This window comes from Solea solea, chromosome 3, assembly GCF_958295425.1.
Source record: "Solea solea chromosome 3, fSolSol10.1, whole genome shotgun sequence".
Classification (NCBI taxonomy): Eukaryota; Metazoa; Chordata; class Actinopteri; order Pleuronectiformes; family Soleidae; genus Solea; species Solea solea.
The window spans coordinates 5,143,537-5,158,260 of NC_081136.1; the positions used below are offsets into that span (position 1 = coordinate 5,143,537).

The following is a 14,724-nucleotide window of genomic DNA, read 5'->3' on the forward strand; positions in this document are numbered from 1 at the left end:
GCTGTGTGGATATACAAAGCCCCCGAATCCAAAGGCTGTGTGTTGTGTGTTTTCGCCATTCAAATAGAACTGAATTGACTCAAGTTTCTGGTGTTTCTGCCTTTATGATTTTTATGACCATAAAGGTCCTGAAATTCACCCGACAAGAGTCTTAAATGTCACAGACCTGGTTCTAAAGAATACACACAATCATTAAACTTTGAACCCACATTTATTTCAGTGATGTGTATTTTAGCAGCTTTTATAATCGCAAAAGCCATAAATCAAGTGTAACTGCAAGAGGGTGGTACGACTTTTTTTTTTTTTTTTTAAAAAGTACTAAACATTTGACCTTTTTTGTCAATAAATCTCTATAGGTGTTGTTGAACATCACGTATGTCTTTATTATAAAAAAGTTTATAGAAACCAAATGAATCACTCACGCGTTGAGTCCGTCAACGTGAATCATGACCATGTGCACAAGCCTATATGCAACAAGCTTATGCTATGATCGCATATTTGCATTAACAAACAGGTGAACGGATGTACCTAATAAAGTGGCCTTGAGTGTAATTTTTATGTTTTCTGCATAGAAAGGTAGGAAATAAATAAGCAGATATGAACAGAAATATATAAATACTGGGTTAAGATTGTACATATATGTAAAAATACAAACTAAACCTCAAAAAGTAGCAAAATAGCAAATTTCCATCAGCAAATTTATGATCCTGTGTTTGTACCACTGAGTTGTTTTTGGCACGTTTGGTCCTCCATACAACAGGAAGTTAAAAAAAAGGGGGGGGGAAAAGCGCGCATTCAGTCCGCATTAATTTCAAAGTAAAACACACTGGATTAGCAGGTGGATACGTCAGAATTATGGACTAATATTATTTAAAAAGCTACAGTGACTAAAAACATCAGAGGTAAGACGCTATTTATGATAATTGCAGTTTGAAGTGAACGTTATTTTTGCTGTTTGCGTGAATGTCGCTCTTTAAAAGCGATGAAATGTTTGTTTGTTAGCATGATTTAGCTTAGCTCCGTCTGTGGCTATGTTGTGCTACATGCTAATTCTGTTGCTTGGCGTTTGAAGTGAGTTAGTGGTGCCTTGTGGTTACAGTATTTGGTGTAAAGTATAATAATAAGTATTTTCTGTGAACTTGGCTCATTTTTGGAAACAGTTTTTTGCAATTTTTTTGAAGTTGGCTGTGTTTTACTACATGCTAATTTCGTAGCTTGGTGTTTTGTGAAAATGATTGAAAATATTTTAGTGGTGCCTTCTTATTTTTAGTGAACCCGGCTAATTGCTGGAAATAATTCTTGTTTTTCATAATTGATATTAGTAAGGGTAAGGGTTTAATAACTTTGGCAAAAAAATAAATCTTTATTCACCTAAAATGTGTTATTAAAACTGCATTGAAATAGGGCCAAAATGATGAATCAATTATTAACCTATTAGTAAATTAACCTCCAACATCTTGATAATCCAGATGAGTGTATTTTTTAACGATTTAAAATGTATGTTAATATATCCTTAATTAATTAATTAATTAATTAATTAATTAATTAATTAATTAATTAATATATTCTGGTTTCTTTGCACCATATAGCACATAAATCATTAAAACTGATTTATTTTGGTTTGTGGACAAAACAAGACATTTGAGAACACCAATTACTCAATTAATTAGCCGTAACTAACAATTATGAAAAATTACAGAGTTTTAATATGTGGTGAATGATTTCAGAGGATAAATGATTACAAACATCTATATTAATCAAATAAACTAGTGACTAAATAATTTTTTGCTGCACAAATGAGTTTAGCATCCATTTAATTTTACCTTCCAGCCACCTGCCTGTCATAAAAACTCAGCGATACTGTCTTTTATTTTTGCTTTGCATGTTTTATCTTAAATGCATGATATGGGTAAAATACTCAGTGCTAAATGTTTGAATCTGCAAATAAATTCACCAAAACGAGACTGTAACCTGTGATTTAGGGGCATTTCTTTGTGTAAGTGAGACATTCAGGGTCAGACTGATATAGATATACAGTGCGTGTCAACCGTTCAAACCATAGTAGTTGCATTTCTTTATCTCCACCACTAGTGGGCAGCCTTTGCCTGTGCACTGACAGGAAACAGCAGCTTCTGCAAACTGACACTTGACATTCATATTGCATTTTTTTTTACCCCATACAGTGGCCGATGCCGTCGTCCATGGCAACGACACAGCAGCACAACACTGGAAATGTCCTTTATTTCCTCGTGTGTGTGTGTCATGCACCACACACCGCAAAAACATGCGTGAAATGATTAAAAACAACATGACCATAGACTTAATTTCTGCTCCTGTGAATAACAGGAGCAGCAATAACAGCAAGTCAAAAAGAGAAGACTGATGTCTTTACGCTGTAGTGTTGTCAATAAGACACTGAAGGGATGATATTGATCCTCCTCACTTCCTGCTAATGTCACTGTAACTCTATGTATGTGTTGCATGTTATAGATCATCTTACACGTCTCAATTTCCCTCCGAGTGTGTGGAGCTTCACATGTGAACAGCACGGTCAAATAAATATCACATTGCGATGCTTTTCACTGAAATTGACATGATTCATAATTGACGCAAGTGGTTTTTTTTGCACCTTAACTGTCATTTTTATGTAAAAGAAGTCAAAGATTGGACCCTTTTTTTTTTATCCCAAATCCTCTGTGTGTTGTGAGTTACAGAATATCTTTTGTCTTAATTTTCCCTCATTTTCTTTCGGGAAATTGACAAAAAAATCACATTGCGACTATTTTGACTGACATTACGACGTCAAAAGGATTCATAAGTTGTAAAATTACCATATTTTGGCATCTTAACTGTGTTTTATTCGGATAATACACTTGGTCGTATTGCGACACGATTATTTACGCATCCATTTCCAAACCCGGCTTAATTCTTCATTTTGTGCGATTTTGTTTGCTTCAGTTTCCCTCTGAGCTCTTTTGTTATTGAAATTATTGTCTTATTTTATCCTCTTTTATTATTTGGAGTGGACTGAGACAGATTGATCATCATAGTAGTAGTTGTTGTTGTCGTTTGTTTTAGTCATCATGTCCGTGCACACGTGCAGGCTGATGCTCTGATATTCAGTGCAGCCCCACAGAAAAACCCACTGCAGCAGAGAGATTGTGTCGCATGCTGTTGAGGAGCTACAGTTTCTTGTAGAGTGTAGAGTGGGGGATTCTGCTTTCTCTTCCTGTCGCAGTGTCTGTCAAGGTAAAAATGTAAGCCCTCCCCTCCTCTCCCTCCCCCTTTCCTCTCCCTGTCTGCCATCCACCTCTCCTTGTATCATCTATCTTTTCATCTTTTTTGTTCTTTCTCATTTAAATTTTCCACCATCCTTTCCAAATATTCTCTTTCAGGTTTATAAATAGAAACTAAACCCCTCGTCTCTCTTTTCTCTACATCTTTTCCCCCCTCTTCTCCCTCTCCCTCCTTCCTTCCCTGCAATCCTGCACTTGAGCAGAGTCTCAGCAGGAAGCTGCAGTTTATTTCTGCACACCGCACCTAACGAGCAGCTCTCCCCCCCCCCCCCCCCCGCTCGTCTTCCCACCGTGGCGATTACTAAGGAAACGCTTTATAAATAAAAACCGAATTCTTCCCCTAGCGAAATTGTGACAACGTGCGATTTTCCGTCACGCGTCGCAGCAGGGAGGAGTCACAATATGTCGACTGTGGTGAATTTGCCTTTTATGTGGTAACTGCAGAATGGGGGGAAAGTCATCAATATTTCAACTCCAGTGACTTGCACATTCTGTCCAGAGTTGTTTTGAACGACCACAAGGGGGAGCCTGCATCTTTCCAGTCATTCCAGGACCTCATGATTTTAAGATTCTTGTTTTTCACTTCACTTTATAGATGTTTATCTTTTGTAATGACATTGTTGCATCAATTTAGGATATGCAGAGACTATTTCGATTAATGTTTCTTTGATGTTTCAGCTTCTTAAATGTGAATATTTTTCTGTTTCTTTGCTCCGTACGATAAAGAGTCATTAAAAAATTTTATGGAGATTTGAGAACATCATCATTTTTAGGTTTGGAAAACACAGACCAACATTTTTCAACATTCTCCGACACTTTATGAACCAGACAAGTCATCGACAGATTGAAATTTATGAAAATAATAGTTAGTTGGAGCTCCAGTGTCAAACTAATCAAACTAATCCCTTATATGTGCATATAACCGTACATATAAGTACGGTTTCACTTGCACTCGCGCAATAATACATCTGATCTGATTTTTCAGCTTCTTTAATGTGAATATTTTCTGGTTTCTTGTCTCCATATGACAAAGAAATCATTCAAACCGAATCATTTTGGTTTGTGGACAAAACAAGACATTTGCGAACATAAATATTACCAAATTTGAAAAAAGAATTGTCAACCTTTTTCAGCATTTTCTGACAGTTTATGCACTAAACTATTAATCGATTATGTTTTCTCAGCTTCTTAAATGTGAATATTTTCAGGTTCCTTTGCTCCATATAACAAAGAAATCATTAAAACTGAATAGATTTTGTTTGCGCTAACATTTTCTTACATTTTCTGGCATTTTATGGACCCAACAAGTACTCGATTAATCGTCAGTTGTAGCCCTAAATGCTGATGATGTGAAACAGTTCATCAGGCTGGCTGATTTATGCTGCTGTGGAACAACTGATTTATTAATCAGTGACACGTCAATTACAACAAATGCTGCAGCACGAGCGCAGCGTTTCATTAGACGGAAATCGCTGCTGCGACTCGATAATTCACCCGTTCACGCCGCAGCACAGGGGAGGGAACATTTAGTCGAGTGAATGTGAACAGTGTGCAGCTGTGTGAGGAGTAAAAACACAATATTCACTGCTGCTGAAGTGGGTGTTTTTTTTTGTTGTTTGTTTTTTTTAAACCAAACAATCACTGATGAGGTGTTTTTTTTTTTTTCTCTCTCCCCAGTCCCTCGCCCAGAATTCCCACCGGGACGCAGGCAGCTGACAAGAAGCTACAACAACTACTGCAGTGCTTCATTCACATGCTGCTGCTCTGTTCCTGCAGCTCCTCATGTTGCCTGTTGCTGCTCCCCAGTAAACCCCTGTGTCCCCTACTGACTCCACCATCTATCATGTGCATCACACCCGCATCAGGTAAACATTTCAGCCATCGCATGATAGATATTTTGCTGCTGCCTTTTGTGTTTCATGCAGGCGTGCTTTCGGGTTGTCCCTCAAGAATCTCCTTTTTAAACCTGGTACGAATATTCACTCGATCTCCAGGATGGCCTGTTTAGATTTGGGTGGTCAGAGGTCAAGGTCACAGCTATTTTCTTTTTTGCAGGCTCACTCGTCATTACTTACAAATAAATCTACATCAGCTCAAGTCACATGAGCTCTTCAGATCATGTTTGCTTCTTCATCTTCTTTTCAGACACACTTTTGCTCCTGGAAAGTGAAATTTGTTGCATTTCCTGCACCAAACCCCATAGAGAAAATCAGCGTTTTTATCTCACAGGGACACAGGAGCTGCTGCAGTTGCCGCTGCCTCGTTTGGTGACTTGTATCACTGCGGTAAATCCAAACTATGATTTTCGAAGTCACAAAATAACACATTTGGACTTACCGATGGAGGCAGCAGTGGGTCAACAACTCCTGTGTCCTGTGACGTAAAAATCGCTGATTTTCTCTATGGACTCTGGTGCAGGGAGTGAGTGCTTTACAAGGCCACACAAACCCAATTTTCCAAACAGAAAGGTCTGGTGAGAGATTGAACATATTCATGTGATTTTTGTAGATTTTAGTAAGCGTGTGTTTTATTTATCCATACTGACCCAGTTCTCGGCTAAGGGGGCTCCAGCAGGGGGCGCACACGGGGCAGTCAGGTCAAATTCTGTGTCACAATTACCCTTCAAAAAAATCTGAATTATTGCTTGGTGTAAGAAACCACATATGATGATTGAATTCTGTAATATTGGGCTGGAAAAGTCCCCACTAAACTTCCAGAAATGTTCAATGGGAACTTTTGTTTGGGGATTATGAAAATAGTGAGAATTAAATGTAATTTGTTTTTGCTAATTTAAAGAAACTGTCATATACAAACATAAATATTTAGTTTGTGTCATAATAATACATGCATGAAATATAATGTGGCAGATCTATTAAAAATTCACGTTTCTGGAAATCTGATGCCACGTGATGGAGGAGTGCACAGTGCTTGTATGACTAGCATTGATATGCAACTGTATTTGCATCAAATCTGGTTCTTTTAGCTAAGTATATGCTACAATATTAAGTTCCCAACCTTTCATTTAAAAGAAACGTCCTGTTAATTCAACGTTTTGAAACATAGTGTCAACTGACAGAGCTGGTCAGCGGCGGCAACGACCGCTGGGCTGTGATTTCTGGGTCTTTGACGTAAGTGAGACATGAAATCACGTGCGTTTGTGTGAGTGTTCACCATATTCAGCTTAGTCAGATTAAAACAGCCCGAGCACAGTGTTTGCGCTTAACGGCAGCTTCCTCCTCCTCCCCCTCTTCTCCCTTCAGACGTGACCTGATCTCATCCGATGCCGTCCGACTTCATCTCGTCTCTGCTCGTCTTCGGCGTGAAGTATTTTGTGTCCCGACAAAGCGTCTGACAGTCGGAGCCACATGCAGCTCGCGCCATGTCATGTGATGATGCGAGACATTTTTTTACACTTTTATTACTGGGAGTCCAAAAAAAACAAACCAGGATTATTGAAAACAAGGATTATTTTCCTTTAGCTGTGTGTGTTGAACCAGATTAAGAACAAGTATTACTGAAATCTTCTTTTGGACACGTTTAGTCAGTGTCTCTGTTTCTCCTCTTTTATTTATTTAGCGCCACAAACATCTTGTGCATTATTCATCTTTTTTTTTTTGTTCTTTTTACATAATACATGAATGTTTCATCGGAGAAACATGACCGTCTATTAGACCCTTTGTCCCAAGGTTCCAGCCTTTCGTCCTTTATGACACGTGATAGTCGAGCTTTACTTACAGCGTCGTCGTAATTTCAGAGCAGTGGCCTCGTTATTAATCTTAACTGACAAGAAGGAAAACGGATCCTCCTTTATAGTTGAAATTGATCCTCAAAGAAAAAGAAGAAATGCATTGATTTGTGGTTGGGGAAACTTTTAGATCTGAGATCGTGTGGAAGTGTAGTGGATAAAGCTGAAGTGTGTTCTATTTGGTTATTTTTGTTGCACTTATTTGTGTTATTTGTGTTGTTTTTCTGCCTCTTTAATGTTTGTTTTCTGTGAAGCAAAACTATCAGATCTGACTGAGGGAGTGTTTGTGTGTGTACAGCTGCAGCGCAGGGGCGGACGGGTGGAATGAAGAAGCGTTTATCTTGTCATCAAACTGCTAGATCGACCAGAAGTAGAATTTCCTTCTGAAGTTAAATGAATCACTTCCTGTGTGCAGTGCCGGGTGACAGTGTTAAAACATCAGTATTTCACCAATCCTGTGTAACTCGCCAGCATACAGTGCTTGTCATCTATCTCTTAATGTGCCTGCGTCTTTCTACATGACTCATCATTCATTCATTCGTTCATCGTATTTGACTTTAATTAAAGTTATTTTCCACTAAAAATGTGCACTTTCTTGCAACATTAAACTTCTTTAGATCCTGAAAGAACCAAATTCTAATTTATTTTCTCTAAAATCACTTCTTTTTTACCTGCAGAATGAAGGAAAAATCATATCGACAAACTTACTCGCAATTCAGGATAAAAAGTGAGGATAACTCTGACGTGACCTTTTAAAATCGTCCCACCCTAGTAATGAAAAGTGATAATGAAAACGAAATTATAACCCTTTTATTTTTAGGTGTCATCAGTTTTTCAGTCCGTTTTATCTTTTTGTTTGTTTTTAATCTAAAGCCAAGCTTTGATGACAACAAGGGGCATTTTGTTACTCTTGAGTCTTGAATCGTGAAAGATTTAGCTTCAAACTGAGTGGAATCAAGACACAAAACTCTAAATGCAATGTTATTTATTTGTGAATCATATTGCGTTTTGACTGAAATCACGGGGAATTGTGAAGTCAGTTGAGTATTTGTACATTGACCTGCCATGACTCTGATCACCAGGGGGTCACGGACAACGGACGGAAATACCCGCACTCGGTATTTCCATCGCAACATGCCAGACCTTCATGACCCACGACGGTAAGAAACATGCTCGAGCCATTCATGTGTGTCAAGGAGACGAGCAAAGGCACGCTGTCCTATTTACTGCCCGTGTGTAACCGCATGCTCCCAAATCCTCAATTCCAGCCGGGCAATAATGACGAAGCCATGTTCTCAGCCTGTTTGAAGTGGAACAGCACCCAGAGGCACCGTATTGAAACCAGCTCCTATGGGGACGAGCCCCCCCCCCCCCCCCCCCCCCCCCAAAAGGATCCAGGTCAGAAAGATCTCCTTCAAATATTTGAATCGACTCTGCGAGCTCTGCATCTGTGTTTTAAATCATTAAAAATCAATACAGATCAATAGAGATAAAATTAATCTAGCTTGGCAAAAAAAATTGATTTGGAGGAGGCCAAAGGAAAGTAGAGTTTACACGACACAATTCATGTGATCGGGAGTCTTGCAGGCTTTGTGGATCCGCCATGCCCTACAGAATCATCCACTAGGGGGAGCCACAGACCAGTAGGTCTAGTCTTAACGTTTTGACAGAAAAACAAACGAGAAAAGAAATAATCGCGCAATGAGTTCTTTGGAAAAACACATGGTCTACCTAGCCCCCTAGTCCCTATTTGCGGCTTTTGTCTGCAAATTGCTTAACTTCACGTCGGACCTGAAAACCGTGTGGTGTGAAAGAGACAAAACATGACAAAGGCACAAGAGGTTCAAAGCAATACGCAGCAAATTTTATTCAGTGCAGAAAAGACAATACAAGGAGTGTTCTTGTGCGTTCTTGCTTCCAGCCACCAAACCCTTTAAAACCCAACAACACATCACATCATGATTTTTTTTTGTTTTTTTTTTAAGTTTTTTTGTTTTTGTTGTTGTTGTTGAAAATGTCAAAATACACAGAAGGGGGAATTTGTCGGCTAAATACACACATTTGGATTTCACATGCTTTCCCCCCCCTTCCCCCAAACACCAGGAACACAAACAAAACAAATGTCGGGGAGAGGTTCACACCAAAACGTGGATTTAAAATCATAGAAACGTAATCCAGCACATTTGTAACAAAGCGTCGATCGTTAACGGTGGAGGAAGTGATGCGGCAATAAGAGGGTTGGATCGTGAGATGAGGCCCTGTAGAGCTTCCTGATTGGCAGATGCCTCCCTGAAAGGACGGTGGTCACTGATTGGCCGCGCTGCGAGGGGCTACATACAATCATATGAAACACAACTTCACGATAATCTCACGCCTCTTTAAACCTCGTGGAAAAAAACTGGCTTTTCTCGGTTGGAGAGCGGCTATCGTAGCGGCATGCACTGCGTTTACTCTTCACTGCCGTCTTTGACCGATGCACACGACACAAATAAAGGGATGCACAAGAACAGATTATCTAAATATATATATTTTTTTTTTGTTCTCTTAAAGTATGGCTTTAATGTCATTTCTAAGCTGCAACTCTGGGCCCAAAGTAATCTACCGTACCGCTCACCGCACCAGTTACCTTTACTGTCAAGTACTTTTCAAGCATAACAACACGTGGATGTGGATAAACAGGAGTATCGGAGGAGATTTTTGTCGGCTAGCGTGACACTGTACAGACGCTGCAGTGTATACATGGTATGAACAAAAGCTCTTCCATCTTCCCTGACGTAAACACTGGTTTTAAAGGAGGATTTTGCAGCTTTGCTTGCTCCATTCATGAGACAAACTTATTTGTACATTATTATTATTGTTGCTGTTGTTGTTGTTGTTGTTCCACCCTTTCTTCGCTCTCATTGTGCTCGCCAAACCCCACGTTCTGTTTTTGCCTTTGGGGCAGGAAGCGAGAATGAGGTCAAGTTAACAAAAGCTAAGGGAGAACACAGCGTCGGAGAAAGGGAAGATGGAAATGAAGAAAGACCAGTGTTTGTATGTTGTGTACTGTGTGTTAGTGCGGGGGAGGAATGCCTACTTTTGATTTCAATATGTTGAGCAATCTTATTTGAAACGTCCTCATCAATGCTTGCGTTTGTTGTATCGTAAAAGGTGGTTTCTCAGAACACGACTGACCAAACGGTTCATCTAACCATCTGCACCATCTACACCTCACTTCCTTGCAACATTAAGCTTTTTTAGATCCCGAAAGAACCAAATTTGCTCTGACGTTGCTCTGAATTTGGAACACTGAACGCAACACTGTCTTGACAAAACCTTCCATCCTCCTCCTCCTCTCTCAAAATTATGCGTACATTTCGTCCTCCTTTTTGTGTAAACGTGGCACGAATGTGGCTCTTGACATGGACCGTTTTAGTCAACCTATCACAGATTCAATAAGCATTAATGAGAAAGTGCCATTTTAGAATGTGAGACCCAACAAATGTGGCTTCCAAATGGCAAGAAATTTAAATACAGCTGTGGAGAATCTTGTGCTCGGTGACAGACACTCTTAAAGAATCTAAATGAAACGGCTCTAAATTAGTCTGCTCCTCTCGTAGTCTTAGTCTCCCCTCTCTGTCTTCCTAATATTCCAAGAGCAACTCTCTCGTGCATGTGGTGCGTGAATTGTCAGGCCAATGAAACAAGGTTTTCTGACAGTGTTTCGTGACTGTGCACAGATCCCAAGAGTCTGGCGTATTCCCCTAAGAATAGGTTTTTCAGGGCCTTCACTCAGAGAAATTGGGCTGTGTGTGTTCAGAACACACACACACACACACCAGTGTTCATAGGTGTTGATGTGATGGTAACACAAAGAGGGCAGGTACAGTCATGTCCAGTAAAGCTTATCTGTGTTCTCTTCTAACTTGTTAATCCCATCAGCTCAGGCGGTGACACATCTGCACTGTGACCGGCCCGCGCGTTCTCTCAAAGCTTTAAAAAAACGCCTGCCAAATCAAATTCACCTAAATCCCCTTCTTATAGAGTGTTCGTCAGGTAATTATTTGAAAACCATGTCGGATCCTGTTATCGGGGCGGAGAGAAAAGGGAGCCCGATCGGGAACTCGGGTGATGAAACCGTGACGGAGGAGAGCAGGCTGAGATGGCGACCGCATCGTTATTATTCTTTTTCCCCAAACGTCTCCCGTCCTCTAAATAGAAAAGAGGTTACATTCCAATAATAGGCCTGGTAATTAGTGAGATTATTACGATTAAAGCATTGGAGAGTGAGTCTGGGTTTTCGTGTGCTACATATGTACATCGAGGCTAGGGAGCGGGGGTGGGGACATGAATGGAGAGCAAGTGTGTGTGTGTGTGTGTGTCCTAAATTAATCAGCAATGTTGACTTTTATCTATAATGTTTAATGTGAATTTGCTTCAGAATTGTTGGGAATTGGATAACTCGCGTTTCCCAACTGTCACCATCAGGCGATTATCGGCTGCGCTGTGCATTGTTGCTAATTCTCCAGCGACAAAAGCCCTTAAAATTGTATATTTTGTTGTGTATATAATTGCATAATTATATACATATGCATATAATTAAATTTTTTGATATATTTATTTTTCCAGAGGTCTCAAACTCACTTAATTATTCATAGTTGCATCATAAATGCCTTTTAATATTGTGGACTATTTATCGTTCCATATCAAAACAAACAGTTTTATGTTTAAATTATGTGAAATATCATCATAAATATTATTACTTTGATGCCTTGGAGTAGCTATAACGAAAACAGTCCCCCCCCCCAGGCATCAACATAGTATATATTTCTGAATCTGATTCTAATTCTGAAAAGTTCAGGCTCATTTTGATTCAATTTAGATCGTGAAAAATCGTGAATTGTATCATCGTCGTTGCAAGTAAGACTAGCAACCAACACTTGGATGTGTAGCTACTTCCTTTACGACGCTAAAAAGCGTCTCTTTCAATTCATTTGGTAAATAATTCCAGGTAAAAACAGTGGTTCAGTCGGGGGGAAAGCCTGCCCTCTGGTGGTGGGGAGTAAGAAGTGCAGGCTTGCTCACAGCTCTCCTAATGAAAGAAAACTTTCAATAGGAGTAGCAATAACTCTAGGTATCGACAAAGGGTATCAGTGTCAATAAAATCTGAATGATACCCAACCCTTTAAACAATTAGCTGCCTTTCATTTTCTCTCCATCTCCGTCCATCAGCTCTTTCTCCTTCCCCCCCCCCCCCCTTTTCATTCCATCTGTCTGATCCAAAGGTGAAGGAGCTCAGGTTCATTGCTGGCATCTGCTCAGAATCATTATCGAGTGTTTATTTAGGGGATGCCGAGGTTTGAGTTACCTTCGCCGGGGGCCCGCCCGAGTAACCCGACACCGGGGCTCGGTGTGCGGAGGCAGCGAGCCGTCGCGGGTCGCGGACAAACGCCGTTTAAATGCCGTAAATGCTACTTAAAAGAGGGGGGGGCAACGTGACGCCGGTTTTATGGATGAGCACAGACGTCTTTGTGTCACGGGCCACTGGCCTGTTGTTGTTGTTGGTTAATGACGGTAAAGTGGCGCCGAGGCAGCAACGCGCACTTTAGTGTCAGTCGAACCGGCATATTTACTATTATTTTTGTATTTACTAGCTCTATTCAGAGAATGGCTTTTTTGCTCTGTTGTCATGGAGATGCCCCAACTCATCTCTATGACAACCGGGGGGGAAAGTCCCTAAGCTTAAAGATAAAATAAGGAAAACAGGAACCAGACCTTGTGTTGTTATCGTAATATTACGTTTAAACACGTGAGATTATTTCGCATCAGTGTTTCAATTATGAACGAGATTAAAGCACAGCAGGGTTTACGTTACAGCTGAATACATCTATATTGCATGACTGCCCCCACCACCCCATCTAAGTCTGACACTGTTAATAGAACCTCTTAATGTAGCCTGCATTTCAACATTAAAAAGAAAAACCTTTAAAAGCAGGCCACTGTGATTAGGCAGGAATTATGCTGTATCATTGTAAATTATAAATGTAGTATTAGTTTTATATCGACTGGTCCAGACTTGGAGACTCTGCGTTTCCTAGCAAACACTCCTGCAGGAGAGTCTACGCACTTTTATTTATCTAAAACTAAAGCCACATAGTAATAATGAACGTTGTGTTGTTGGAAACACTAAAGAAAACCAGAGAGACTTTACCGGCGTTGAGTGGGAGTGGATCTTCTCCGTTAAATAACACTCAAAATGCGATGATTGGTGAGACTCATTTGCTGGTTAATGGGCCCTTTTCTCTGCACAGCAGCCATTTTGACACGGCGGAGCATAAAAATCACACGTGTGACCGGTGGCAGTCACAAACTTAGACGAGCTAAATGGAACTCGGCCGCCATTTGGTGTCTTTTGAGCCCAAGAAATGATCCTGTTATGTTTTGTTTTTTTGAAAAAGATGATCTTTAGCACGTGTGTGTGATATTTTTTATTTTATTTTAGTTTTGCTTTCATGGTTCCTTTTTTTTAGTTATGAATAATCTGGATTTTTATTACATAATGTTTTGCATCTGTATTGTTACTGTCTTACTTTTGCGTGTTTATTGTCATTGTTATGTGTCAAAAAATGGCCGCTGTGCTAAATACCTATTCATTGCAATTTGAATTAAGACATTGTCTTGGATGTAATGATCTTAAACTTGTTTTCACACCAAACGCAACAAATCACGTCACGTCTCTCGCGTGTAAAAACGTGGCACGTTCCACTCTTGTAAGTGGAACTGACTAATCTTACATTTAAAAGCAGTAATCCAGATTAGTGTGAACATTTCAGTGTATAGGATCCGATAGGAAGGTTTCATTTGAAAGGAATGGGGGAAATTTGTCGTTGGTGTGTGTGTGTGTGTGTTTATCTATTCATGCCGGACTGTAAAGCTTGACAAGTGTTGCTACGGAAACAGGAGACCTTGTGGTCTTCAGAAATAATCAGTGACAAGATTCAGGGCACAAATCATTCTCCGCTTTGGAGAAAACCTAGTTTCCATTCACCGTGTGTGTGGTGGGGGGGAATTGACATAGCTTCTTCAAATCCTCTGCAAATCTAGTCGAGCTAAAACAAACTGAGAATCATTCATCGTACATCTTTTCAGCCTCTTCAGATCTAATAATGCGGGCTCGTCTGGAGCCGCCGAGCAAGCGGCTGCTGCTGCTGCTGCTCAGCCGAGCAGGTATATGAATATTTGAATGGATTTCCACCAGGTCGTCCAGCGCTCATTGATATTAAAGAGCGTCAAGTATCAGTGCGGGGAGAACATGAAGAGATGCATAACCACTCCATGATCACTAATGTGTCAGTCATCGCCTGTAATTTGCAAGATGAGGGTTTGTGTGTGTGTGTGTGTGCATGCGTGTGCAGGCGTGTGCACGCGTGTGCACGCGTGTGCACGCGTGTGCACGCGTGTGCCTACTTTCCATCACGTATTGATCTTGCCTGCAGCAAATTGCCTCAGACTGTGCGAGTTAGCAGCCAGTTTCCATGACCACCACCTCCGTCACCTGCGAGATCAGGCCCGACAGAGCCTGTGATCCAATATCTGGCCCCACACGGGAGGTGGTTTTACACCTGAGACGGTTCCTCTGTGTAATTTTTCCCCTCCTCAACGCGGTGAGAGAAAAGAAAAAAAAAAAAAAGAAAGAAAAGAAGT

The 14,724-nt window shown here is 40.4% G+C and overlaps 1 long non-coding RNA gene across 1 annotated transcript; it reads left to right on the forward strand.

The window, feature by feature from the left end:
- Window positions 1–799: 799 nt before the first annotated feature.
- LOC131455798 (uncharacterized) lies at window positions 800–8,394 on the forward strand. The gene is made up of 4 exons (XR_009239842.1): window positions 800–902; window positions 4,974–5,161; window positions 8,124–8,201; window positions 8,310–8,394. It is a non-coding gene; the product is annotated as an uncharacterized LOC131455798 (long non-coding RNA).
- Window positions 8,395–14,724: the final 6,330 nt, after the last annotated feature.